Source organism: Stenella coeruleoalba, assembly GCF_951394435.1.
Source record: "Stenella coeruleoalba genome assembly, chromosome: 6".
Classification (NCBI taxonomy): domain Eukaryota; kingdom Metazoa; phylum Chordata; class Mammalia; order Artiodactyla; family Delphinidae; genus Stenella; species Stenella coeruleoalba.
Genome location: NC_137151.1, coordinates 74480661 through 74508087, shown reverse-complemented (window position 1 = coordinate 74508087; position 27427 = coordinate 74480661). Strand labels below are relative to the sequence as shown.

General features: G+C 38.5%; 1 protein-coding gene across 14 annotated transcripts in view; it reads left to right on the top strand.

Annotated features, from left to right (window-relative positions):
* The window catches only part of SESTD1 (SEC14 and spectrin domain containing 1), a 262393-nt gene that overhangs the window by 34905 nt on the left and 200061 nt on the right, over nt 1-27427 (top strand). For 9 of the 14 annotated variants that reach the window (XM_079923858.1, XM_079923862.1, XM_079923863.1 and 6 more), the window contains 4 exons: nt 3150-3290; nt 7355-7414; nt 7949-8153; nt 13432-15961. The gene's annotated coding sequence lies outside the window, so the exon portion shown is untranslated. Of the gene's footprint in view, nt 1-3149; nt 3291-7354; nt 7415-7948; nt 8154-13431; nt 15962-16405; nt 16930-27427 lie in introns of those variants that run through there. The other 5 variants (XM_079923851.1, XM_079923849.1, XM_079923864.1 and 2 more) reach the window with 4 other exon arrangements.

Genomic DNA, 27427 nt, shown 5'->3' with positions numbered 1-27427 from the left:
GAAAAAAACTCTTGCCCCAGGACAGAGTGATTGGATCAGAAATGACCATGTGGCCCAAACCTGGCTAATCCATCCCAACGTGAAGGCTTTTCCATAAGTGCTATCAGAAAAGACATCTTTCTTTGAGGGGTTTTAAACTCACAAAATATATGTTGTGAAGTAGTTAACAACCACAATGTAACTCTTCTAGTGCTGACAGCAATCCTGCCTGCCTTTGAGAGTCATTTGAGAGAAAATTTCCAAGAACTAGAAATACAGAACATTCATAATATCATTGAAATGCCCTATCTTATCATGCCTAAAATTACTTCTGTTCTGTGGACTTTTCGCTAAATAAGCTAAAAGGATTTTTTTCCTTAACTAGTTTGAGTAGAATTTCTTTTACTTTCAACTGAAAAAGCCATGGCTAATACATAAATTTGTACGTGAAAATGGGATATGGCAGGCAATAGGCCTTAAATTGAGGAGTTGACTGAGTCCAGGTAGAATGATATGTGGTCATGAAACAGTTGATTAAACTTATGTGTGTTTTGTTTAGGGACACAAATCATGTGCTTACCCAGCCTGTAGCTTCAGGGAACTTTGTAAAAAAGATGCTTGGGGACTTCTGCTTCTGGCCAAGATGAAATACCATAGATTAGAATTGTCCTCTTGCCTCCAACAACTAAGAAATAGGAATAACTACAAAAAAAGAAACAATAGTTTTCATACATTGGACAGCAGGCACCACAGGACCGTGATTCCAAAAGAGAAAAAAAAAAAAAAAAACGGAGTAAATTCTAAGATTGTTGTGGCTTACTGCCTAGAGAAGGTTTCCAGGATACAGTGTAGAGAGGAAGAAGCCAGGCAGAACCCAGCATTCTCCTGAGTTGGAAACACAAAACTGGGGGCTCACAGAGGCCAAGGAAGCTAGAGTTTTGGCAGAGCATCAGAGATAGAGAGAACTGCAGTTAAAGAGAGCTCCCCACTGACACCAAATCTTCACCTGAGTCCTGATCATTGTATATCTATGAGGAAGCTACCTAATGCCCTGGGAAGAACCACCTGAAGGGAGCAAGTAGACTCAGTCATTGGACCTTGCACCAGGCATGTTGGTGTCTCCTCCAGGCAGAGGAGACAAATGGCGTAATGCACGGGGCATCAGGTGAAGTACTCAGCAGGGCACTGATCCACTAGTGGGCAAAATTAGCCCTAGACGAAAGGCTAATCTGTTTCCACATAACAAAGGTTAAAAACAAGTCTCAAGATTAAACTGTTACAAAGTTTATCAATTAAAAATTGATCTATGTCCCAGAATAAAGTTCAAGAATATTTTTAAGTACATGAATATTCAGCAGCCAACAAAGTAAAATTTTCAGTGTCTGTCATACAATCAAAAATCACCTGCATTCAGAGAAGCAGGAATAGGATCCTTAATAAATAGAAAATCATTAAATCAATCACAATGGAACGAGAAATGATACAAATAATAGAATTACTAAGCATAAACATAAAAATAACTATCACAACTATATTCCATTTGTTCACTAGTGTGGAGAAAACATAAGTATGTTAAGGAAAGACACAAAAGTTATTAAAATGATCCAAATTGATCTTTTAGACATAAACAATACAGTGTCAGAGATTAAAAATACCTGAAAGAAACTGCAACCTGAAGAGAAGTGACAAATAATACCTTTGTATGGAATCAAGTACCACCATTATCCACGTTAGCTCCATTTCCTCATAAGAGTGCCCATTAATAGTATCCACTATATTGGGTGTTTTAAGGATTAAATGAGCTAACAAGTGCAACTCAGAACAACCCTTGGGACATAAAAATAACTCATTAATATTAGCTACTAATAATAGTGTAGGGGAGCAAAATTTGCCACATTGAAATGTATCTCTCTGGCATGAGGATTAATTTAGACTGATTATTTTTAAAAGATGGAAGACGCAGGACGTTTTTCTTGTTACCTCCCCCTTAACTGACTAAAAGAATTTAGATAAAGAGCCTCTTCCAGGCATAGAGCTATCATCAGAGAGAGCTACGAAAGATACAGACTAGATGTGGTTGGGAGAAAAACTTGACAAGGCTCATTCTGTGTCCCATTGTCTCTGTATGGCATAGACAACATTTGTTTACCAAACATTTACTTTTCCATCTCCATGTGAATTACCTTCCTCACTGCTGAAGTCTCAAACCACTATCCCAACATTTTTTGTCTTTAGCTGAAGATGGTCTTTAAGGTGAGGGCTTTGGTCATGTTGGCAATTTTCTCAGTTTTCCTGGGTCTCTCCCATATATACATGTTATTAAACTTTTGTTTGTTTTTTTCCTGTTAATCTGTCTCATGTCAGTTTAATTCTTCATCCATCTGGAAGAACCTAGAAAGGTAGAGGAAAATTTCTTCCTCCCTGACAACAGTAATATATCTTATTTATATATTTCACCCAGTTGCTCTGCTGTGTTCCAACTCTTTCTTGAATTCTCAGCTACTGTCTGCCTGCTTAGACCAACCAATTACCTGTCATCATTCTCACCAACACTTCCAGTTTAACTGAACTTCCTTTTGTCATCTGCAGCTTGATATGATAACAATGCTTATCCTTCCCAAGGACCAGTCTAGTTTCTGCTTTTTTTCCTACTTGGTTTAGTCTGTCCTGCTGTTTATCACATCCGCTGTTCTCTTTCTGACAACAGGGAACCTTGAAAGTCATCCAGTCCAATCACTAAACTTCCCACTGTGATCGGTATTATGAAGAGTTTATTTTTCTACATTTAGGAGTTTATTTCAGGCAAGCTATAATATACACAAATCAGTTTTGCAAAGTTTTTTTTACTGACATAACAAGTTTGAGCAAATCCTGAAACATAAACTGTTATATTTTAGTTTATGTTCTTTAATATTCATAATATATATCAATAATATATAAAATAATAGTGTATTATATAATAAATATTGTATGGCATAGAGTATCCAACTTCTACCTTGGATTTATAAATGCAATTTCTGCTAATGAAAAATAATGAGCTAATTACATTAATAACAGTTATAATTTTTGAGCTGAAGATTTATGTGCCAGGGAAGGTTTTTATATGCTATCTCATTTCATTTTCACCACAACTCTACAGGTTATTTACTATTAATATCCCTATTTTATAGATGAGAAAATTAAGATTGAGAAAGGTTGAGTGACATGAAAATCACATATTCAGGAAGTTGGTGATCCTGGATTCCAATCCATATCTTTCTGATGCAGAAACCTGAGTTTTTAACCACTCTGCTATATGGGACAAAAATGAGGTAAGTGCCTCAAATAGAACTAGCACTTTTTATTCCACTTGGAAAAATATGTTACTAAAGCACAAAATAGGAAGATCCGTAAGATTAAGGTTGAGAGGGCTCTGGAAATCTACAGATAGAAAGAAATCCTAGAAAGAGAGGACAACTATACTATACCTTGAATCATCTATGAAGTCAAAACAGGTATGAGAGCTAACTGTAGTTAGAAATCAATTTTCTTTCTAGTTTTTCATAGCTTCTCTTTCCCCACACTTTGAAGTGTCCTAATCTGCTTTCCTACTGTGACTTCTTTCCAGTAATGTATGGTTGGGATAACAGCATCCTCACACCTAGTGGGCTATGTAGCTGTGCATGCTGGGAATGGTAAGGATCGTGAGGGACTGTGGAAGTAGAATAGAAGCCATCGTCACTTCAAAACAAAGACATAAGCTCTGCTGATGGTGGGAACTGACCAAAGGCAATAACATCAAAACCACAGGAGCACCTTCACATGTAAAAGCAAGCTCAGTCAGTAGCAGACTGGCAGAGTACTTTGATGAGAAATAATATGTTCTGTTAAAGCAGCTTCTTCTATTAAAATGTGTGCCTTCAATCATAAAATACACATTCATTCATTTATCCTATAAACATGTACTCAGTATCTAGACAGGCACTATACTTTGTACAGGGGATGCCTAGATAGATAGATAAAAGTCCCAGATCTCTAAGCTCTTCATAGTCTAGTAGAAAGATCAAATATGTAAATGCTTTGCTGCCCAACAGCAAAACACTACCAGGAATATACCTGCATTTAAACAAAATTGGGTGTATTATTTACTGCAGCAAGGGACACCTCAATCTCACATCATATGTAGCAAAGGGGAGCCTCAGAGGGTGTTGGGGAGACTTGTTATAGGATATTGGCCATGTTAATAATTTGGGGGAAGGTTCAAGGAAGCAGAGGTTTGCTCTGGATTAGGTGCCACCAGAAAGTGGAAGCAGTTCTATGGGTGGATATCTTAATGCTCTTTAGGAGGAGAGAGTAATGGAATGCGGTTAAACGTATAACTGGTTAAGAAGCAGCAGCAACTCACATTAGCTGGGAAAGAGGGAGATGTGGCCATTTTTGTGGTTAGCACAGTATTGTTTTTGTCTGTGCTCAGATGTGTTTATGGAAGATTCTTGTTTTTGTTTCAACGCATTCAGTGGATTAGCCACAAAATAACCTCAAATTATTTAGGTATTCTCTGAAAAGGTTATGTTCAGCAGGAAAACACCATGGCCTAGCTGGGAGACAGGGCTGCTTTTTTCTTTCTCATTACTGAGTTACACTATGCCTTGATAAGTGCTAAATTATAAGAATATACAGATTTTGTGGTAGTTTGAGAAACTGTAGATTTCTGCTTACAAATAGATGTTCTTGAGAAAGGAGTTTCGTGTGAACAGTGTCTTGAAGGATGCACTGGAATTTACTGGGTGAAGGAGCGGTCAGAAGTCATTTCCAAGCAGAAGCAAAGTGTGCAAGCAGATGTGGGCACACACAGCATGATGGGGAGCTTTGAGTAGTACAGTATGCTAGAATGAATTCGAGAACTGAGTTGGTGAAATTGAGGCTGTAAGTTGGTAGCAGTCAAGTAATGAAGGAACTTAGATTTCATGCAGCTGGTACTACGCATCCATCAAAAATTATTTGAATCAGAGAATAACGTAATCAGAACTGAGTTTCAGAAGGGAGATTTTGGCAGCCATATGGAGGACAAACTAGTCTGAGGAGAGAAAAATGACAGAGACCAATTAGAAAATCAGTTTAGGCAAGAGATGATGAGTATGTAAACTGAATCAGTAGCAGTGGGAATACAGGACATAAAGGACACAAGAGGCATTTCCAGTATAGAATTGACCAGACTCAGACTGTATCCTCCACTAAAATATGGAAGATGCATAAGGGGAGGAATCAGGTACAATTGCCCACCACTATACCTAACAGTAGTACAAAGTCTGGCATGTGGTAGTTGCTCAATGAATGTTTGTTGAATTAATAAACAGATTGTGAGAAATGGTTTAGGGAAGAAGATTTCAATGAAGGAGAAGCAGTAGATATTTCTAGGTCATGGTACTGGGTAAATGGTGATTTAATAAACTGAGCTAAAGAAGCATATTTGTGGAGGAAGAAATTAGTTTGATTTTGGACAAACACACAAAGCAAAATAGATACTGTTGGCTTTATAAAAATTCTTCAAGGAGTAGTTTTGAAATGAAAATAACTTGAAATGTGTTGATTTACCAAATAAGAACACAGAATCTTAAAAGTATTACCTTATGTTAAAAGAGGTTAATAAGTTCCTACCATGCTGAAAACTATCTTGCAATGGATAAGAGTTCCAGACTTATTTATTATATTCGTCATTAAAGAGACAGAGCTAAAAAGTAAAGTTATGGAAAATATAATCGGCATATGAATGAAAATTTTTCTTTACTATACATTTTTTTCGCTTTATTAAGGTATAATTGACATACAATAAATTGCACGCATTTAAAACCTACAATTTAATGTGTTTTGACATATTTACACATCTCTAAAATTGTTACCATAAACAAGATGAGTATATCTATCATCTCATAAAGTTTCTTTGCACTCCTTTGAAATGCCTCCCTCCCTCCTTTCACCACTCCATCTCCCCAAACCCAGTCCCCAGGCAACCGCTGATCTACTTTCTCTATATATAGCTTAGTATGCAGTTTTTAGAATTTTATGTAAATGAAATCCTACGGTATGTCATCTTTTGTGCCTGACTTCTTTCACTTAGCATAATTATTTTGACATTCACCCATGTTGTTGCATGTATCAAAACTTCATTTATTTTTATTGCTGAGCAGTGTTTCGTTGTATGATATACATACAAGTTCTTTATGGATTCTCCTGTTGATGGACACTTAGGTTGTGTGATGATTTTAAAATACATCCACAAATTCTTTGATACTGCTCCCTTCAAGAGGTGGAGCCTAATTTCACTCTTTGCCATGTGGACTGGACTTAGTGACTCATTTCTAATGAATAGAATAAAGCAGAAGTGAAGGCCTGCAACTTTCGAAACTAGGTTATGTAAGGATTTTGGACTTTCTCCTTACTCTTTCTTGGATCACCTACTCTGGGGGAAGCCAGCTGCCATGCTGTGAGGAAACTCGAGCAGCCCTATGGACCCATGTAATGAGAAACTGCAGTCTCCTGTCAACAGCAATAAGTGAGCCATGTTGGAAGCAAATCCAGTTTCAGGCCAGACTTCAGATGACTGTAACCCCTTGACAGCTTGACTGCAACCTCATGGGTGACCCAGAAACAGAACCACCCAGTTAAGCTGCTCCCAAATTCCTGATCCACAGAAACTGTGAGACAATAAATGTTTGTTGTTTGAAGTAACTAAATTTTAGGGTACTGTGTTACACAGCAATAGGAAACTAATATAGGTTATCTCAGGCTTGGGGTTATGCAAGTAAAGCTGCTATGAACATTTGTATAGAAGTCTTTGTGTGTGTGTGTGTGTGTGTGTGTGTGTATATATGTTTTCATTTCTTTTGGTTTACTATATATTTTGGCACAGTTTTTATTTTGCCTTATATTGTTTTCCATTCAAGTGTCAAGTTGACACACCAAGGTTATAAACTCCAGGTATTTATTTAATATTCCACACATTGCTCAGCCCATGCTAATTGCCTAGTAAATGATCAATATTTTGAACTGAGATAGATTGAGAACAATAATAACTACTCAAATGACTTTCAGGAAGCACCTGAGAAGGGAAGGGAGAAGGTGATTCAGTGTTGTTGATGGACATACTGACTGACCTCCCTTATTTCCACCTTTTGAAAAATGAATTGATTTGCTTTAGATCCAGGAAAAGGATGCAGTGTGGAGTCCATAAAGAAATTTTCAGTCTCAGGTGATAAGAGTTATAGTTTGAATACTACACATAAATGGGGAGAATTAATCCAACTTCATCCTGGTGAAAATCTGAAGTGACACCTTCCTCAAAATAGAAATAAAATGTACTTTATCACATTGCTAGAAAGTGTCCTTTCTCTTTCAGCTGCTTTTCAACCAATCTAAGCTGTGCTTAAGGAAACTGACCATGCCATTGAGAATTTAGGTAAGATTTATATTCCAGCTCTCAGATATGGCTGTAGAGAGCATGTATGTAGAAATATATGCAGGAATGCCTTTGTAATGCTCAATAAGTTTCTGTAAGTTCAGTTCCTTTATCTGGCATGGAAGACACTGAGGTTTTTAATAGGGTAGAAATGTGGGATTTGAAATAGCCGACTGCCAAAAAAAAAAAAAAAAAGTGCTGAGCAAAGGGAGTGCTACCAACCTTAACCACGATATACTGAATGATTCTGTTACTGGGAGATGGGACTCCTTCCATTGTAATTCTTGAGAGCTAGTAATAATGGGGACTTTTAAAAAATATTCATGAGATTTTCTATTATGCATTTTCTTATCCTAGTCTTGCTTCCATTCTGCCAAAAATTTGCCTAGGGGAGATTTAGAATTGATAAAATAGGAATGGAAAGAGGGAAAAATTGTGTTACTATTCAGCTTTTGACACCAAAATTCAGCAAGTTTTTTTGGAGAAAAATAGAGCAAACGGTCTCTAAACTGCTTTATCTCCTCCTTTTGTAAGGTGAGACTGGTAGTCCTAGTCATGGTGTTTTGCATAAGGAAGATGCCATCAACACAAGGAGAGGAAGACTGAGAAAGAAACACCCATTCTAGGTCTGGCTGATTAGGAGGTGCTACAGACAGTAGAAGGAAGCAGAGTGAGCAGGAGAAGCTTCAAGCCCGCTGCTCTCACTGCCTCTACCCAACCTCAAAGCACAGACTCCTGGGTAAGAAACAGAGGACTCTATTAATCATAGCAATAGCATTAGCCAGAGTGTCAGCGTTTGCATCAACTCCTCAAGCCTGAATGCCCACAGTGTGACAGGAAATGGCCACCTCACTCCTGCAATGCAGTTGACTGCACTTCCAAGCTTAGGAAACCTGAATCCTTTATAATGGACAGTGAGCCTGTCTGACCTTTGCCCAGGAAATAAACATTGTCTTATTATCCCAGTCAAGAAAGAAATCTGCCTTCTGTCCCAGAGGGAGCTGCTGTCCCCCAAATCTGTTCGCTATTGAAAAGATAGTCTGGAGCAAAGGCAGTAAGTGCCTCTAAGATGTACAAAAACATGGAACCCATAGAGGACTGTGAGCCAGTAATCAATACTTGATAAAAACCTTCAAGATAGGCATAGTTCACTCACTTCTCAGAGAAGGGAAATGATGAGGGTCGGAGAAGTTAAGGAACTCACCCTAGGCCTCACAGTGGTGCAGCTGGAATTTATACCTAGACCCCTCTCCTTCCATACCTTCTCCCCACCAAACCACTCTCAAAAGCCATGCCTGTTTACGGTCTATGTTTATGACAAGACAAAACTCATGACTGAATTCTTCTAGGAGGAAAATTTCTATCAGCTTACTGTGCACCTCCCTCTACCCCAGGATGACAAATGTTATTTCTGGAAAGATATCTCAGAAGAATTAGAACAAAACTGTATAAATGAATTTAGCATGCCTCCCCCAAAGTGGGATGTCTTTATAGTAGGACCCCAAATTTTAATTGTCAAAAAAAGAGGGAAAAGAAAGAGCTGTTGTCCAAAGTGAAGGAATATCTTAGGAATCTGAATGGAGCATTTGTCTTCTGTTACCCATTTCCAGAAATCGAGCTGACACAAACCTGTGAGGAGTGGAAATACCTATCCTGGAAGGATGGAAAAGAAGAGAGAGCATTTTGTCCAAACCTGGGTGGATTTGGTAGCTTGTTTCCAAGATGGCCACCATCAGTTTCTTCCCCTCCCTGTGAATATATTTCATTCTCCTCAAGAGAAGTAGTGTCTATTCCGCTCTTTCTCTACCCGCCCCCTTGAACTGGCTGGACTTAGTGAATTCTTTTATAGAAAATGCAACAAAAATGGCATTCCAGTACTTCTAAGGCTAGGTCCTAAGAAATCTTGCAGCTTCTGTCCAGGTCTCTTGAAACACCTGCTCATGGGAAATTGTAAAAAGTCTGGCTACCCTGAGACTCTCATGCTGTAAGGAAGCACAAGCTGGCCTCCTGGAGAGAGAGAGATGTCCAGCCAACCACACACTTCCAGCCATACCGGCTCATACACCAGTCATATAAGCTAAGGAGCCATTGTTTACATTGTGAGCTAATTGGAAGTTTAAGAGGGCAATTACAACTTAAAAGTGAATATTTTGCAGAGTTAATAGGATTATATTTCTAATAATATTTTAAATCTATGAAGTTGGTAAACTTAACATTCTGGGGTGGTATATCTCACCAAGAGTTATTTTGCCCTCCAGAGGACATTTGGCCACGTCTAGAGACATGTTTAGTTGTCACAACTGGGGTTGGGGTGCTACTGGCTTCTAGTGGGTAGAGGCCAGAGATGCTACTAAACATGATGCACAGGACAGTCGCCCATAACAGCGAATTATCCAGCCCAAGTTGTCAATAGTGCCATAGTTGAGGAACTGTGTTCTACGATACCACAGGCAATTGTATTTGAATAAGTGGTTTGGCAACACATTTCTCAGGTAAATTTATGACTTCTTACATTTGAAGAGAGGTGTTTCTTGTCCAAAATAAAAGTTTAAATGTTTATGTGGATTAGAACATACGGGTTTGAGTCTAATTCATAAAGATACATTTTTTCATATATTTATTTGGCATTTTATCTGCAGTAGGCAATGCACTAGGCACTGTGGATTTCAAAGTAAGTTCCCTGCCTTCTATGAGCTACTATCTAATGTGGAGATAGGTCAACAATCACATTACCATAGGATAATTGGAGGACTAGAGATTGGAAAATAGGACACAGAACACCAAAGTTGACAAACGATTCACAGGAAAGACTTCAAGAGGAAAGAGCTCTGGGCTGAAACTGTGTGGCTAAGTAGAAATATTTCAGACTGGAGGCTGGAGAAGAACAGACTTCAGAGCCGGGACACCATGAAAAGCATACTTGGCGTACAAACCTAATTAGTTTTAGAAAATAAATTGTGATTTCCTTTAATAGTATATGGAACAATTAGGAGTTAAATCTAAAATCATTACAGACTTCTGAAATTTTGATTCGAAAATGTATGGCTGATAACATAAATCTCCAAGGAGAAAATCAAGAAAAATAAAGAAGTTCAGAATCTAACTTTCTTCACGGTCTAGAGAAATAAAAAGCACAAAGACAAGTTTGGCCATGGCTAAGAAGAGAAGATTTAAAGCAGAAAAAAGCTTTTTAAGGACCCCAAATGAGCATTATATGTAAAGGTAGAGAATAAAGGAGAATTATAACCAGCATGCAGGAAGCATTAGATGTAAAAAGCACAGGTTTAACTTTGGAAAATAAGTTTGCCTTTGTTGTTGTCTAAATTCTTTTTCAGGTTGGAACAATCATTTTAAAAATTCCATTTAAAACCCAGGAGATCTTTATGATAAACAACCCAAAGTGTCTTATGCTATCACATACCTTCAGTTTTCCCACATTTTCCCATAGAGACACGAAAAACCCCTGTGGACTTCAGAATATCTTAAGGACTTCAGTCATACAATATTATGGTATCACTAGGAAGTTTTTATGATTCAAAAATCATATGGTATGACATTTTAAAATAGCCCCAAAGACTATCATAGCATTTTTATAATCATTTGCTACAATGATGTATTCTAACACCCAAGAAAATGTACCTGATTTCAAAAGACACGTTTCCCTTGGCAAAACACCTGTTTCAAAATGGAACAAAGCTGCTTTCTTCACAGCATACTCTGAAAGCATGGCACATCACTGAAGTGAATATGTTAAAGGGTTGTGGACTAACACAAAACCAACACCAGAATCCCAGTGCACCAGCTTGACCTGGTTATACTTAACTAGATAGGATCCAGGCTCTCTCCCTAGGCACTAAGAAACCCTGTTTTTGAAAAATCAGTTGTTATATAATAATTTCAAAGTAGGTAAGTGGGACTTAAGTAAGTACAGCTAGTGCATGAGTGTCCCAAATACAAAGTACATGGTGTGATGATCTCTTTGCAGAAAGCAGAAATCAGATCATGCCCAAAGGAACTCGTTTAGATTCTTCTCATTCATGCACGTTTCCTCGAAAATGTTTCTCAAAGTGTGGTTCTCAGACCACTTGCACCCATAAAATCTGGGTGCAAAACTTTATTAAAAGTTTTCTTGGTGCTCTCTCAGACCTTGTGGATAGGAATCTTTAAGTTAATTCTTAGGCATGCTAGAGTTTGAGACCCATATCTTCATGTCAAGAGTCTAGCAAAATTTTGCATGAGGAAGTTACTTATTTTGCATTGAATTCACTCAGTATATATAAAATAATACTGAAAATATGAACATTCACTTCTTTAACTGATGGTATTAGAACTGAGCAGAACCCTGCATGTGCCCTGCCTCTTGTTTGTAGAAAAGCCAAAGTCTTCCAGGCCTCCCTGAGTCACAAAACGAAGACTCAAGCAGTTAATAATTAGGACAATAGAGTCACAGACTCAGTGTCTGATGCACATTCCTGAGTTGTTTTACATACTATAACTGCCACCAAAGGGAAGAAGCTGCATGATGACCAGACTGCATCCATGACATAATCTCTTCCATCTTAAGCAGTACTGAATCTACGGCTAGCACAATTCCAAAAACTGGCCTTGCGAGAATGGGATTAATACTATTGCTCATAATAGTCTATCTTTGTGGACATCAAAATAATTTTAACTTGTTCTGCCCATATATGTAAATGGGCAATTAAAACTGTCGAAAAGAGATGCTACAGACCCATATCGATATATTCTGACTCTTAAGAATACGGTATCCTATGTCGGCAAGAAGAAATTACAGAAGATGGACCTTCACCCATAATCCCATAGAAATGGAATGATATTCTGACAAGTGGGTATTTGTAAGCAGCTTTTGGCAGGAAAGAGCTCTTTGTGGGAAAGAGCTCTCTGCAGGAGTCCCCTTTGTCTTGTCACTTTAGCAAATCTATATTGAAACTAACCTTAAACCAGCACCCCCATGCTCTACTCATCTCCTGCCCAAGCTCACCTTTCAAATCTTTTGATCACACAATACCTTGCCTAACCTGTTGGTTCTTTCCATAGATCAAAGAAGTAGCAGTGAAGAATAAGTAATTAACAGATGACCATATCTCTTCCCTAGCTTCCCCTTCAGCAATCTCCAAACAAACTGTGTGAACAAGATAGCAACTAAAGAAAGATCACAAAAGGTTGACAAGCCTGTATGCAGTAGGGGATGGCGACAGCTCTGACCCCTTATCTCAATGATTGAGATTACTGCCCTTTTCCCTTCAAAAACCTTCATGGCCGAGCAGAATCTCTGGAGTTAGTTTTTGGGGACACTGAGTCCACCTTCTCCCCAGATTGCTGGCTTTCTGATTAAAAGGAGTGGTTTCCATTTCTACCAACACTTGCCTCTTGGGTATTGATTTTTGAGCAGTGAGCAGCCGGACCTGAGTTCAGTAACAGTATTGAGTGTTATTAGCCTCTATCTGCATGATGGGATATCAACATTTCGTGGCGGGGGTGGGGAGAGAAGAACAACTACTGATTCATTGCTTAAGAAATAAAATATTTCATTATAACATTTGTCAAAGCCAGGGAGCCATCATAGTATGTATTCATACTATTTACTTAGTTCCCACTTTAGAAAAGTCTTGTGGGGGTGTGTTTCTCCAGATAGAGGAGTCTGATTCACAAATACGATTTCTCTGAAAAACATTTTTTTCTTTTAAATTTTAAGGTATGAATTTGACTTGGCCCAGGAAAGGATTATTGATTTAACTTGAGAGCCAAAACAATCTGGGGTAACATCCTTAAAAAGAGTAAAGTATGATGTACTGACAGGATATTTTTCAGACATGTGATGTATCATATAAAAACACCAATCTTAAAAATCATGCTCCCCTCTAGGTCTTTTCGGTATGCCCATGACCAACCCCTAGCAAAATGTTGTTAATACCTTGGGTGGGAGGGTTGGGTAGTGGAAGGAATTTATATATTCCTGACTGAAAAAATGAAATACATTTCTCCTCCCCTCACAGCTCATTGTTCCTGAAGTGGATTTTCAGAAGAGCTGATCCATTGGTTAGCCAAAGACCTCTGGCTTCATGGAAATATATAAGCTTGACCAGATAGATTCCTCTTACTGCCAATTTGGAGTCATGAGAAAGATGAGTGAGCAGAGGAAATGGCAATGAGAAAAAGAAACCCAAAGGAGCAGACATGAGACAGAGAAGAGACCACAAAGCCTCTGAAAGACTGAAGTTGGTTTTCCAGTTCTAGGTGACATGAGACCTAGCTGAATGCCTTTAGGTGTCCTTGTATTCCATGAGACCTCTGAATACCTAGAATAGCCCCATTCCCCATTGATGTGAGCTTTTTAGTGGGCCTCTGTTCTTGCAACCTTGAAAAGAAAAGTACGGTTGCTCACAGAATGTGATGAATAATTGTGTTACAAAGCATTTACAATGGGGATCTGCCTCCTCACCTGGTTTTATTAATAGCCTGGCCTCTCTGAAGTAGCTCCTGGGTCTTTTATCAGTATTTTGTTGCTTATCTTGTGGATAAGAATTACACAGAGAAGAAGGTATTTGGACTCATATCACACTATCTTAACTTGGGTAAACATTGTCTTTAATCAGTTGAATTCCCTTAAAGGGATGGAAACTAACATTTAAGTACATTGCATGTGCAAAGATCTCTATGTCATTAGTTCTTCAATCCTCACAGCTTTATAAGGTTCAGACTCAGGGAGGTCCATTGACTTGCTCAGTGATCAAAGTTAGAAAATGGTAATGTTTATGCACAATCCAGGCCTCTATTCAAGAGTTCAAAACTCTTTCAACTAGACCAGTGACTCACAAAATGTGGTACACTGATCAAATATGCTATCCAAGATTATTTTAAATACATTATGAAAAAACATTTTTAAAGTTTAAAATTACACATTTATTTTAGTATACATTAGAAAAATAATGAGAATCGAGTTTTATGAACATATGTATATACATGTATACAGTAAATAATAGTACAGATGGCATATAGATATGGCAAAAATCTTAGAGATGATCAAAGTTTTAAACCCTCATCATATCAAGTTCATGTGAAATTACAAACAACATCTTGAAAATCTCTTAAAAGTGATCCAGTGGCCACGTTAAGTTCAAGATTTGGATGTAAACCAAATATTTTAAGAAAGAGTAGGTCTGTAGCAGTCTATCTACATATTATGATAGAAGACATAGAAGACGTTGCATTTTTTTCCTAGATCTCACTAGGGTCATTGCTGTTCAAGATATTAAAATATAAAAATATGATATTTTTCTACCTCTTATACGTGTGCATTAAAATTTTTGAGTAATCATATAAGCAAACACTGTAAACTATTCTAATGTTTTAACAAATGCTATAAAGACAAGCATACACTCAACAACTTTGTACATTTTGAGAATGGTTTCCAGGTAATCAGTAAAACAAGGACAGGTTAACACAGGGTAATAATGAAGGTCAAGGGACTTCAGCCTCTGAAGAAATAATCCTTCAGTGATACACTGCCTGGGGTGTCATACCCAAATGATGAAATGGATCTGGGAAACTAATATGACCAAGAAATCAAAACGGTTAGTTACTGGACACTCTGAGCACAAACACAGGAACATTCTCAGCCAAATAGAATATCCTTCACATATTAAGTCTGAATTTCCTTCAAAGAAATGTAAATGTGCAATTAAAGGGATTTCTGACACTGAATCCTTACAGATGCATGGGGGCCAGAGTACAGTGACAATAGGACTGGATTAAGGAGTCCAGATTCTATTCTCCCAGCTCCATCCTCTGCTGAGAGACTTTGGGTAAGGCTTTCACCACCCCAAGTCTCCATTTCATCACTCAGAAGCTGTGAATAAAAATACGTACCTGCCTAGATCAAAAGATTATTGTAAAGGTACATTATACATTATAAAGTGCTATATACCTGTTAAGCAATGTTATGCTTAGAAAAAATAGTTGAAAAGTTCAAATTTTCCTCCTTATAATGAGCTTTGCTTGTCTAATTTTCTCCTGTTTTGCAAAGATTGGTGTGTTTCTCTTAAGAAGCACAATTATTCTGGAACACAGAATAGCATTCACAATTTGAAGACTGGAAGCACGTTTATAATGGGAAATAGGGGAAATCCTGTATTAAAGAAAGGATTTTTTCCCCCAAGAACAATTACAGCAGATTAGGTGGTTTATTGGATGAGATGGTTCAACTTAAACAAACAAAAAACTGCTGTTCTTGGAATTCTAATGAGGAATGCGTTTATTTTTCACAACATGGGCTCCACCAGCCTGGTGAAATATTTGAAGTGAGGAATTCATGTTCCCTGCATCTGGTCATGCCAATCATCGCTAGCTGGTTTGAAAATGTTCTCCTTTCTTTTATTGCCAACGTGGATCTTGCCGAGGTTCTGAAAGTCTGTGTAATCATTTTGTTTTCTAAGTCCTCATGGAGTTTATCTTTCCAGAGTAAAATCACTCTAGAAGAAGCTTTAATCAACAGCCTTGCCGAGTGAGATGGATGCACAGTTACATGTAAGTATAAAAAGGCTTTTTTTTTCCTGTTAAATTACTTTAGAAACAGTTCTGTATGCCTTGATAAACTGACTTTACTTTTGCCTAAGATAAACACTGCCCTTGAAAATTACTTGGTACCTTCTGCCCTTGGTTAGATGTCAAATCTGATGAACATTTCTAAATGCCCTGTCTCTTCCAGATGACCTGTGGAGGTGGCTTTAAGTACTGTGATTCTAAATTGCCTTTTATTTCTCAGTAATATTCTTCTGCTCCACTATGTGGAAGTGGAAGAAAGGTTGCTTATTGTACCCTCTAGTGGTGATTGTGACATTCTTAAAAATACTTTTATTTCATTCTTTGGCCTTTTCCTTTATATATAGTATAAATACTATATATTTACTTTAAAATATATGTATTTAATTCTTTCGATTTATACTGTAAATTGTACAGTATAAAAGAAATTTATCAACCTTTAAGGAGATACAAATAATGTAAATCATTTGCATTACACTGTCTTGGTGTTTATGAATGCATCAAAAATAGGTTCATAGGATATTGACTCATTTTCCTCACATTTCATTTACCCAAATTTTATTCCACTTTTAAAAAGTGTTCTAATTTCCTGTCTTCCATTTGGAATATTGTCAGTAGGCAGTTATTCACACCACTGGAGGAAGTTATATATATAGAATTCTACATGTCCCAAAATGTCATTATATTTTGGTTTAGAGTTCCTTTTTACTCATGCTTAGTCATGAGTACATCTCATTTTCTAAGAATTCACAACATTTGAAATAAAATAAAGAAGCCACCCATGGAACTTCTGATTCTATAGGAACTAAGAATTTGTCCACTATTCCTGCCTTTTTCACTCTGCTTTCTCTACCTCAAGAAGGACCAGGGAACATTTTTAAATTGAGGAAAAACACATTTTGAAAGAACATCTGCCAAGATCGTTGCTATGTCTCTATCTACATTCTTCTCAGGTAGAAATTTTTTTTGTATAAATTTATTTATTTATTTTTGGCCATGCTGGGTCTTCGTTGCTGTGCACCGGCTTTCTCTAGTTGCACCGAGTGGGGACTACTCTTCGTTGCGGTGCACGGTCTTCTCATTGCCATGGCTTCTCTTATTGCGGCTCGTGGGCTCTAGGCACATGGGCTTCAGTAGTTGTGGCGCACGGGCTTAGTTGCTGCATTGCATGTGGGATCTTCCGGGGCCAGGGCTTGAACCCGTGTCCCCCGCATTGGCAGGCAGATTCTCAACCACCCCGCCACCAGGGAAGTCCTCAGGTAGAAGTTTAATTAGATATTTTCTTCCAAACTTCTTGCTTCCAAATTCCTAATCGGTTACACTTTGTATATAGATGATGACAATAAAGGCAGTTAAGGGGCTTCCCTGGTGGCGCAGTGGTTGAGAGTCTGCCTGCCGGTGCAGGGGACGCGGGTTCGTGCCCCGGTCTGGGAAGATCCCACATGGCGCGGAGCGGATAGGCCCGTGAGCCATGGCCACTAGGCCTGCGCGTCCAGAGCCTGTGCTCCGCAACGGAGAGGCCACATCAGGGAGAGGCCCGCGTACCGCAAAAAAATAAATAAATAAAGGCAGTTAAGGAAAACAAAGGAGCTAATCAAGCAGAACAGGTGATTCTCAACAAAAACTTGAAATTAAGGGTTGTCTGCAACTGAGGGTAATCAAGAGATAACCATAAATTAAAATGACTAATAAATAGATAAAAATGTCTTGTTTCTGCATAAAAAGACTCAGTATTTTGAGATGTCAGTTTCCCTAGATTAATCCATAAATTCAATGACAACCCAGCAGAATTTTTTTTTAACATTTTTATTGGAATAGAATTCCCAGTAGAATTTTAATATACTTGACCAAATGTTTCTAAAGTTTATCTGAAAGAATGTGCAAGTGAAAATAACCAAGAACAACAACAAAATTAAAATAAGGGTACTAGAGGGAAGGACTAGATTTAACATGTGTTTAAAAGTGATATGAAGCCATAATAAAACAGTATGTTAACAGCCTAGTAAAAGAGAGGCATATCAGTGGAATAGGAAAACAAACAGTAATATGTGGTATTTTAGTAAATGCTAATATTGACATTTTGCATTAGTGAGCAAAAAGGGATTAGAACATTTTGCATTAGTGAGCAAAAAGGGACTAGCTCTCTTTAGTCACTAAGAGAAAGACAACCCAATAGAAAAATTGGCAAAGGATGTAAATAGGGAAACCACAGATGAACAAATACAAATGGGCAGAAAACAATGAAAAATCTTGTTCAATCTCATTAATAAATACAGAAACATAAATCTAAACAGGCTTAAAAATTTCATCTGATCATCTTGGCAAAGATGAAAAGAGTTGATAATGAAAAATTTGTAAAGTAGAAATTTCGGCACTGTAGGTAGGAATGTAAATTAATATAATCTTTTGGGAGGTAAATTTGGCAATACTTATTAAAATATTTCTGACTCAGTAATTTCACTTCTACACTTTTAGGACTTTATTCTACAGAAATACTTTGCATGAATATTCAGAGATATATGTATAAAGCTGGTTTTGTTTTGTTTTGTTTTTGCTGCACCGCGTGGCATGCAGGATCTTAGTTCCATGACCAGGGATTGAACCCATGCCCCCTGCAGTGGAAGCACGGATTCTTAACCACTGGACTGCCAGGGAAGTCCCCTAAAGCTGTTTTTATATTATTAAAAATGACCCAAATGCACTGTGGAAAGAAGTATGGTAGCTCCTCAAAAAAAAAAAAAAAAATTAAACATAGTAACTTAATAGGACATGGTAATTTCACATGATCCAGCAATTCTACTTCTGGGTATATACCCCAAAGATATGAAAGCAGGGACTCACACAGATATCTGTACACCTATGTTCATATCAGCATTATTCATAATAGCCTAAGGTAAAAGCAACCCAAATGTCCATCTGTGAATGGATAAACAAAATATTTTACAGTTTGACCCTTGAGCAACATAGGTTTGAACTGCCTGGGTCCATTTATACATGGGTTTTTTTTCAGTACTAAATACTGTAGTACTGCATGATCCGTAGTTGGTTAAATCTGTGGATGTGAAATGGCAGATATAGAGGAACCTTGGACATGGAGTGCCAACTATAAGTTATATGCAGATTTTTGACTGCACAGAGGGTTGGTGTCCCTAACCGCTGAGTTGTTCAAGGGCCAACTGTACATACATACAATGAAATTTTATTCAGCCTTAAAAAGGAAGAAAATTTTAACACATGCTACAACATGGGTGAACCCTGAAAACATTATACTAAGAAATAAGCCAGTCACAAAAGGACAAGTATGGTATGATTCCACTTAGATTAGGTACCTGGAATAGTCAAATTCATAGAGGCAGAAAGTAGATTAGTGGTTGCCAGGATCTGGAGGGAAGAGAGAATGGAGTTACTGTTTAAAGGACATAGAGTTTCAGTTGGGGAAGATGAAAAGTTCTGAAGATGTATGGAGGTGATGGTTGTATGACACTGTGAATGTACTAAATGCCACAGAGCTATATACTTAAAAAATGGTTAAAATGGTAAATTTTATGTATGTTTAACCACAATGAAAAAGTATTGGATGGTATATGGTGGAGTACATATTAAATTTACATTATCTATTAAGGTATTTTTGAAATAAATACTTGTTGCAATATCAAAAAAATTACCAAAATGTTCATCAGAAAACTATAGTATAGGGCTTCCCTGGTGGTGCAGTGGTTGGGAGTCTGCCTGCCAATGCAGGGGACACAGGTTCGTGCCCCGGTCCGGGAGGATCCCACATACTGCGGAGCAGCTGGGCCCGTGAGCCATGGCCGCTAAGCCTGCGTGTCCGGAGCCGGTGCTCCACATCGGGAGGGGCCGCAACAGTGAGAGGCCTGCGTACCGCAAAAAAACAAAGCAAAACAAAAAAACTGTAGTATAACCATTTAATGGAATAGCATGCAGCTATTGAAAAGAATGATGTGAATATGTACGTATTTGGAATGATGTACAAAATACATTGTCTAATGAAATGAGGAAATGGAAGTGGAAAATTGTATTGTAGTTATTTTATATACTTCTTTTATAAAAATAATATTACATCAAGTTAGCCAAGGGTAAGTCTATCTAACGCATATGATGGAAAAAGCATCGTCTTTGTGATTGTCTTCTTGGTGATACAGAGTTAGATCTCATTCTTATATATAGGAGTTGGGTTTCCCTGCAAGCAATGGATGTTCTCCATACTAGGAAGAGATTCATCCTGAGACAGAAAATGGGGACTTAGTGAGCAAGAATTAGACTGAGATAAGGAGAAAATTTTCCTCTTTTCTGGGTTTGAAAATGGGAGATTATGAGAGGCCAGGAGCCCTGACCTGTGCCCTATCACATGGAGACAAGCTGGTAAGTCAGGAAATTGGCTCAGCCCACAGGGGACCCAGAGCAGGCTGGACACGAGCTGCAGCAGCAATTTATTTTTCATATTGGACTTCCCTTCCATTAGTCCCTGTCCTTCTGTAAGGTCAGCAGATCGAGGAGAAATTACTGGAGAGCTTATGTCCATGCTAGTCGCCAGTTGTCACTGCCAGAGGGTTCCTATGTCCTGTGAAATGAAGGTGGTGAGTTTCATCCCCGGAGCAAGGGGGGGCACTTTGACAGGAAGAGAGGACCAGAAGGGAAGAGCCCCAGGGACATGTTCCTTAGCAGATGTTAGGTACCAAAAAACTGTTAGAAATATCTGAGGGACAGTCTTTGTAGGGGATTCCATCTTAATAAAGAAGACTGGGGAGAGGCCTCACCATCATGGTTTGGATTAGAATAATTATAACCCAGATGTTATCTGGGGTCTTTCTGACCTTTAAAGATAAAGTGGTTCAACACCCATCTCCAATTTCAAGCCCTATAGATTCTAAAACTTCCCAGAATGTTCTGTGAGTTCAAGGGAATCAGGCAGCGAAGAAGGAAGGGACTTACGTCTCATGGCCCCCTCTGGTGTGGACTCCCTCCATAGCTTCAATATGGTTTTGACACTCAGCCCCAGCACCTGTTTTCACAAGGAAAGCTCACTCATAGGAAGCATTCTGTGGCTATAACAATCTTTACTAAACTACTGAGGGCCGTGGAAGAGGTGGCACCAGCACTGCACACAAATGGCATGAAACACCCCATAAGAGACCCTGGTCTCTGTGCTTCTTGTTACCTCAGCACCATGAAATCTCTTCACTCCTCCGTACAGTCTCACAACCTCCTTTCTACCCCCCCTCATTTATTTCCCCCTGATTATTTCTTCTCAACTCTGCCCTCTACCCATTTTTAAATGAAAAAGGAAGAACTCCTCTCCTTGTCTCACAAAGAGCAATTCTGCCCTATTCTCTGAAGTTTGGGTATCAACCTACACCTTGGCCAATACGTTTAAGGGTTTACCTTTCAACTCAATCATTTATTAAGGTGTTTCTCCAGCTTTAATCTGTGACAAATTTTCAGGTCAGCAGTTAAGATAAAAATATTCCCACCTTATTGTCTAATAGATAAATAAATGATAGATGTGGATAGCGCCTCGAAAGGCTAGGAGACAATTGACTGAACTATCAACAGTAAACTATCTCTAAGGGAGTAGATCATGGATTACTTTCATTTTCTGCATCGGGTATTTTCAGTGACTTTTGAATTTCTTCTTAATTTTCATATTCGAATATAGTTGATTTACAATATTGTGTCAGATGTACAGCAGAGTGATTCAGTTACACATATACATGTATCTAATTTTTTCAGATTCTTTTCCAACATAGGTTATTACAGAGTACTGAGTAGAGTTCCCTATGTTATACAGTAGGTCCTTGTTGATTATCTGTTTTATATATAGTAGTGTGTGTATGTTAATCCCAAACTCCTAATTTATCCCTCCCCCCCGCAACCTTCCCCCTTTGGTAAACATAAGTTCGTTTTTGAAGTCTGTTAGTCTTTCTGTTTTGTAAATAAGTTCATTTGTATCATTTTTTTAAACTCACATAAAAGTGATACCATATATTTGTCTTCGTCTGACTTACTTCACTCAGTATGACAATCTCTAGGTCCATCTGTGTTGCTGCAAACAGCATTATTATTTCATTCTTTTTATTATGGCTGGGTAATGTTCCATTGTATATATGTACCACATCTTTATCCTTTCCTCTGTCAGTGGACATTTAGGTTGCTTCAGTGTCTTGGCTACTGTAAATAGTGCTGCAGTGCCCATTGGGGTGCATGTTTCTTTTAGAATTATGGTTTTCTCCAGATATATGCCCAGGAGTGGGATTGCCGGGTCATATGGTAGTTCTATTTTTAGTTTTTTAAGGAACCTCCATCATACTGTTCTTCATAGTGGCTGCACCAATTTACATTCCCACCAACAGTGTAGGAGGGTTCCCTTTTCTCCACACCCTCTCTAGCATCTATGTTTGTAGATTTTTTTTTTTTTTTTACACTGGTAGGCGGGCCTCTCACTGCTGTGGCTTCTCCCGTTGCGGAGCACAGGCTGCGGACGCGCAGACTCAGCAGCCATGGCTCACGGGCCCAGCCACTCCGCTGCATGTGAGATCTTCCCGGACCGGGGCACGAACCCACGCCCCCTGCATCGGCAGGTGGACTCTCAACCACTGCACCACCAGGGAAGCCCTATGTTTGTAGATTTTTGATGATGGCCATTCTGACTGGTGTGAGGTGATACCTCATGGTAGTTTTGATTTGCATTTCTCTAATAATTAGCGATGTTGAGTATCTTTTCATGTTCTTTTTGGCCATCTGTATGTCTTCTTTGGAGAAATGTCTATTTAGATTTTCTGCTCATTTTTTTGGTTGGGCTTTTTTTTTTTTGATATTGAGCTGCATGAGCTGTTTATATATTTTGGAGATTAATCCCTTGTCAGCTGCATCATTTGCAAATATTTTCTCCCATTCTGTGAGTTGTCTTTTTGTTTTGTTTATGGTTTCCTTTGCTGTGCAAAAGCTTGTAAGTTTCATTAGGCCCCATTTGTTTATTTTTATTTTCATTACTCTAGGAGGTGGATCCAAAAAGATATTACTGTGATTCATGTCAAAAAGTGTTCTATATTTTCCTCTAAGAGTTTATAGTATCTAGTCTTACACTTAGGTCTTTATCCATTTTGAGTTTATTTTTGTGTATGGTGTTAGGCAGTGTTCTAATTTCTTCTTTTACATGTAGCTGTCCAGTTTTCCCAGCACCACTTATTGAAGAGACTGTCTTTTCTCCATTGTATGTTCTTGCCTCCTTTGTTGTAGATTAATTGACCATAAGTGTGTGAGTTTATTTCTGGGCTTTCTGTCCTGTTCTTGAATTTTCACAATAAGCATTTATCTCTTCCCTCTGGAACTTCAAAGATGTACCCCTTGTCCTTGGGGAGCTCACAGTGCACAGAGCCCAGGTATCAAACCCAGTGTGATACAGCTGATCAGTACAGCTTGTCCCTGGCCATCCAAAGAACTAAGATGTCTAATTGTATTATCTGTACTTGTTGAATTAATTTTATACAGCTGTGAAATATTTTCTGAGTGACAATAGACCCACTTTCTATCTCCCTAGAACTGTAAGTTGCCACAAGTTCCTAGTTTTGATGGGTCTCCCTAATGGGATCCTTCTAATAAAATTGGTATTTGATTTTCTCTGTCATTCACGCTGCAATTTATCTTTTTTTGGTTTTAATTGGAAACATCCAAATATTTCCTCTGGAACTATGATGCCCAGGAGCCAGTTATAGTGTTAGTCATACTTTCCTGCTCATCCTGTTAAGAAAGCCAGGGAATTTTAATTCTACTGGGCTTTTTTTACCCAAGGTTTAGAATTTAAATTCTTTCAATATATTTATGAAATGAGACAAGCAGATAGCAAGACCAGTACTGAGTAATTGGAAAGTCAGTTACCTTTTATCTCTTGGTTAAGAAGAGGAAGTAGGTCAGTTCTTTGTTAATATTATTAGCAATAACTATTTATAGCATGATATAAATTACTAGGGGAAAGACAACCTAATTTTGATTTTCAAGCAGGAAGCAATAGCTAACTCATTCTTAAATATATTAAGAATGCAGTGGACCAATTTTTCAGCAAAGTCCTTGATACCTTACAAAAAAATAATAACAAAAACTAAACGAACTCACCAAGCTATTTTCACTACTCATATCAAGTATCTGCTAGAAGGGTTTGTTACAGATGCATATTTGAGCCATATATCACAAGTGTATGTGATGGAGAGAGAAATATAAACTTGAAAATAAAATATTTATGACATGGAATTACTCATACTCCTTTATTTACATATCCTTCTGAGTGTGTTTCTATCACAAGTGTGAAACTAAAATTCGAGTTGATCCCTCTGCATTTGAGTCTTCTGGTGAGGAGATTTAAATTGCCCATCCACTAAATTTGTTGCATTTGAAATAAATCGTGAGGTATTTATAAATATCATCATTTCAAAGGCTAGGAAGTGATGTCCATGCATTTGGCTTATTACTAAACTGAGAAGAAGTTTGTCTTAGAAACAAGAAGATTCCTCAACAGCCTCAATGTTTGCATATATCAGAATTAATGGCAATTTGGAAGCAAAATCCAAAAGCAAACATTTCTCAGGAAGAACTATAACTTGCTCCTGTCCAATTCTGTCTAACTCTGGGTGAAACATTACCAAAAACCTACTTTTCTGTCTTGATCCTAAATGACTTAGAAGGCTGGTGACCTCATCCTTTGATGTTTAGAAAAGGAGGAAACTATATTTCAAGTAGAGAGTCTAGAAAATACTAAAACTTCTCAAACTGGAAATTTCCATAGCATCTGACAACACACCAAAAGCCACTGGGACAAATGTACTCTCAAGTGCTGTCCTACTTCCAGTTTCCTGTCCTTTCTAAAGGTTCTTCATTTTTCAACTCTGCTTCTGGAGGAATGCTGGCCAGTGTTCCAGGGGAAATGCCTCCCTGAGTAATGCTGCATGCCAAACTTCTCCACAGACCAGGGAGATCCTAGACACTAGCCTGTGAACAATTGCTCCAAGGGAAGAGGAAGTCTGATCTGCTGGAGAAGCATTTGGATCTGTCATGTTCCTGGACTCCATGGGATTCTTTTTGAGCCTTTAGATTGGGAATTAAATCAAGAACACTAAAGCTTGAGTCCCTGTCTAGTATCAGGTCCAAAATTTAGAACAGTCTTCAAATATGTGAGGACTCAACTCTGAGTTAAGATTTTACCAGTAGTTCTTTGTTTGCCACCTCTACATTTAACGAATGCCTCTTCAGTTTCTGCAGTTCTGTAAATCCATGGATGATTTAACTTGAATAATGATTCTATTACCTGGTAGTTAAGAAGAACGACCTCGGATGGGATAGACTCAGTAAGGTTGAGTCTCCATCTCCCCTCCCAAGGATGTTTGTTGTCAGTTATTGCTGATCCATTGGGCTTCCATTGCCCTCAACCCCAGGTCCTTTATATCCCTGAAATATTTGAGTCCTTTATGTGATCTATTTCCGGGATGCTTATTTCCTTCAACCAATTAAATGTACAGTTACATTTGTTTATTGTTTTAGTATAGTAAAGGAAATATTTTCTTCATGATTTTCTGGTTTTCTCTGATCTCTTTAAGCCATTGTTTGGTCCCATTAGGAGTTCAATTTCATTCTCTGATTTTTATCATGGCAGCGAGGTCCCTTTAGACTTGAAACAGGATTGAGTTTCACCCTACAGTATTTTGCATGTCTTGTAAAATGTCCATGTAGCTAACACAAGAATATAATGAACACGTGAGGACTCATGAAAGAATTGCTTGATGAAGAGACAATTTGAATGGTAGAATTTGAGAAAGTGGCTCTGCAGCCCTCTCTATTATCTAAACTAGGTCTTTTCCTCACATCCACTCCTTCACCAGCTACTGTGGCTCTCACAGAGAGCTTACATTGTGCATATGTGCTTTTAATGCTACTGTAGGCTATTTTAAAAGTTAGAACAGATGTGGTCTTTTCTTTCTTGATGAAGGGATTTTCTTCCAAAAAGTAAAGTAAGATGAAGCTCACTTTGGAACTTCTTTTAAATAAATTTATTTATTTTATTTTTGGCTGTGTTGGGTCTTCCTTGATGCATGCAGGTTTTCTCTAGTTGCAGTAAGCGGGGGCTACTCTTCATTGCGGTTCACGGGCTTCTTGTTGTGGTGTCTTCTCTTGTTGCGGAGCACGGGCTCTAGGCGCATGGGCTTCAGTAGTTGTGACATGCGGGCTCAGTAGCTGCGGCTTGCGGGCTCTAGAGCACAGGCTCAGTAGTTGTGGCGCATGGGCTTAGTTGCTCCATGGCATGTGGGATCTTCCCACACCAGGGCTCGAACCCATGTCCTCTGTGTTGGCAGGCGGATGCTTAAACACTGAGCCACCAGGGAAGCCCTGGAACTTTTTATAAGTTTAATTGTGTCCCTTCCATAAGTCATATGAACTCAGAATGTGACCTTATTAGGAGATAGGGTCTTTTCAGAGGTAATCAAGTTAAAATGAGGTCCTTAGGGTGGGCCCTTATCAAATGTGACTGGTTTTCTTATGAAAAGGGAAATTTGGACACAACACACATAGAGGGAAGTTGATGTGAAGAGACACAGGGAAAAGATGGTCATCTGCAAGCCATGGAGAGAGACCTGCAACAGAGCCTTTCTCACAGCCTTCAGAAGGAACCCATCCTGCCAACACCTTGATTTTGGACTTTCAGCCTCTAGGACCATGAGACAGTAAAGTTCTGTTGTTTAAGCCACCCAATTTGTAGTACTTTGTTATGGCACCCCTAGCAAACTAATACAGAGTCCAAATGTATTTAATTGCTTTCCTCTTTGTCTTTCATCCAGTACCTTTATTTTATTTTATTTTATTTTATTTTATTTTATTTATTTATTTTGCGGTATGCGGGCCTCTCACTGTTGTGGCCTCTCCTGTTGCGGAGCACAGGCTCCGGATGCGCAGGCTCAGCGGCCATGGCTCATGGGCCCAGCCCATCCGCGGCATGTGGGATCCTCCCAGACCGGGGCACAAACCCGTGTCCCCTGCATCGGCAGGCGGACTCTCAACCACTGCGCCACCAGGGAAGCCCTCATCCAGTACCTTTATTTTAAACACTGAAATGTTCATTGTGTTGACCGCCTCCTTCTCTTCTTGAAGCTTCAGTTGTGAGATGCTAATTCTCTTGAAGCAGGCTGCAGTGCTTGGGGTCTGGCATCTACAACCTGAACTTAGATTTTTGATGTCGCAGCTCTGGATAGATTCCTCTGGAAGGTAATCATAATAATAGCTAGCACTAAATGAGCCCTTCCTATGTGGTAGCTCTTTTACAGACATCATCTGTCACAAAATTTCTAGGAGACAGGCACCAATATTAGCCTTACTATACAGATGAAGAAACAGAATCAGAGAGGTTAAGTAACTATCCCAAGGTCACACAGTGGTTGAACTGAGACTTGA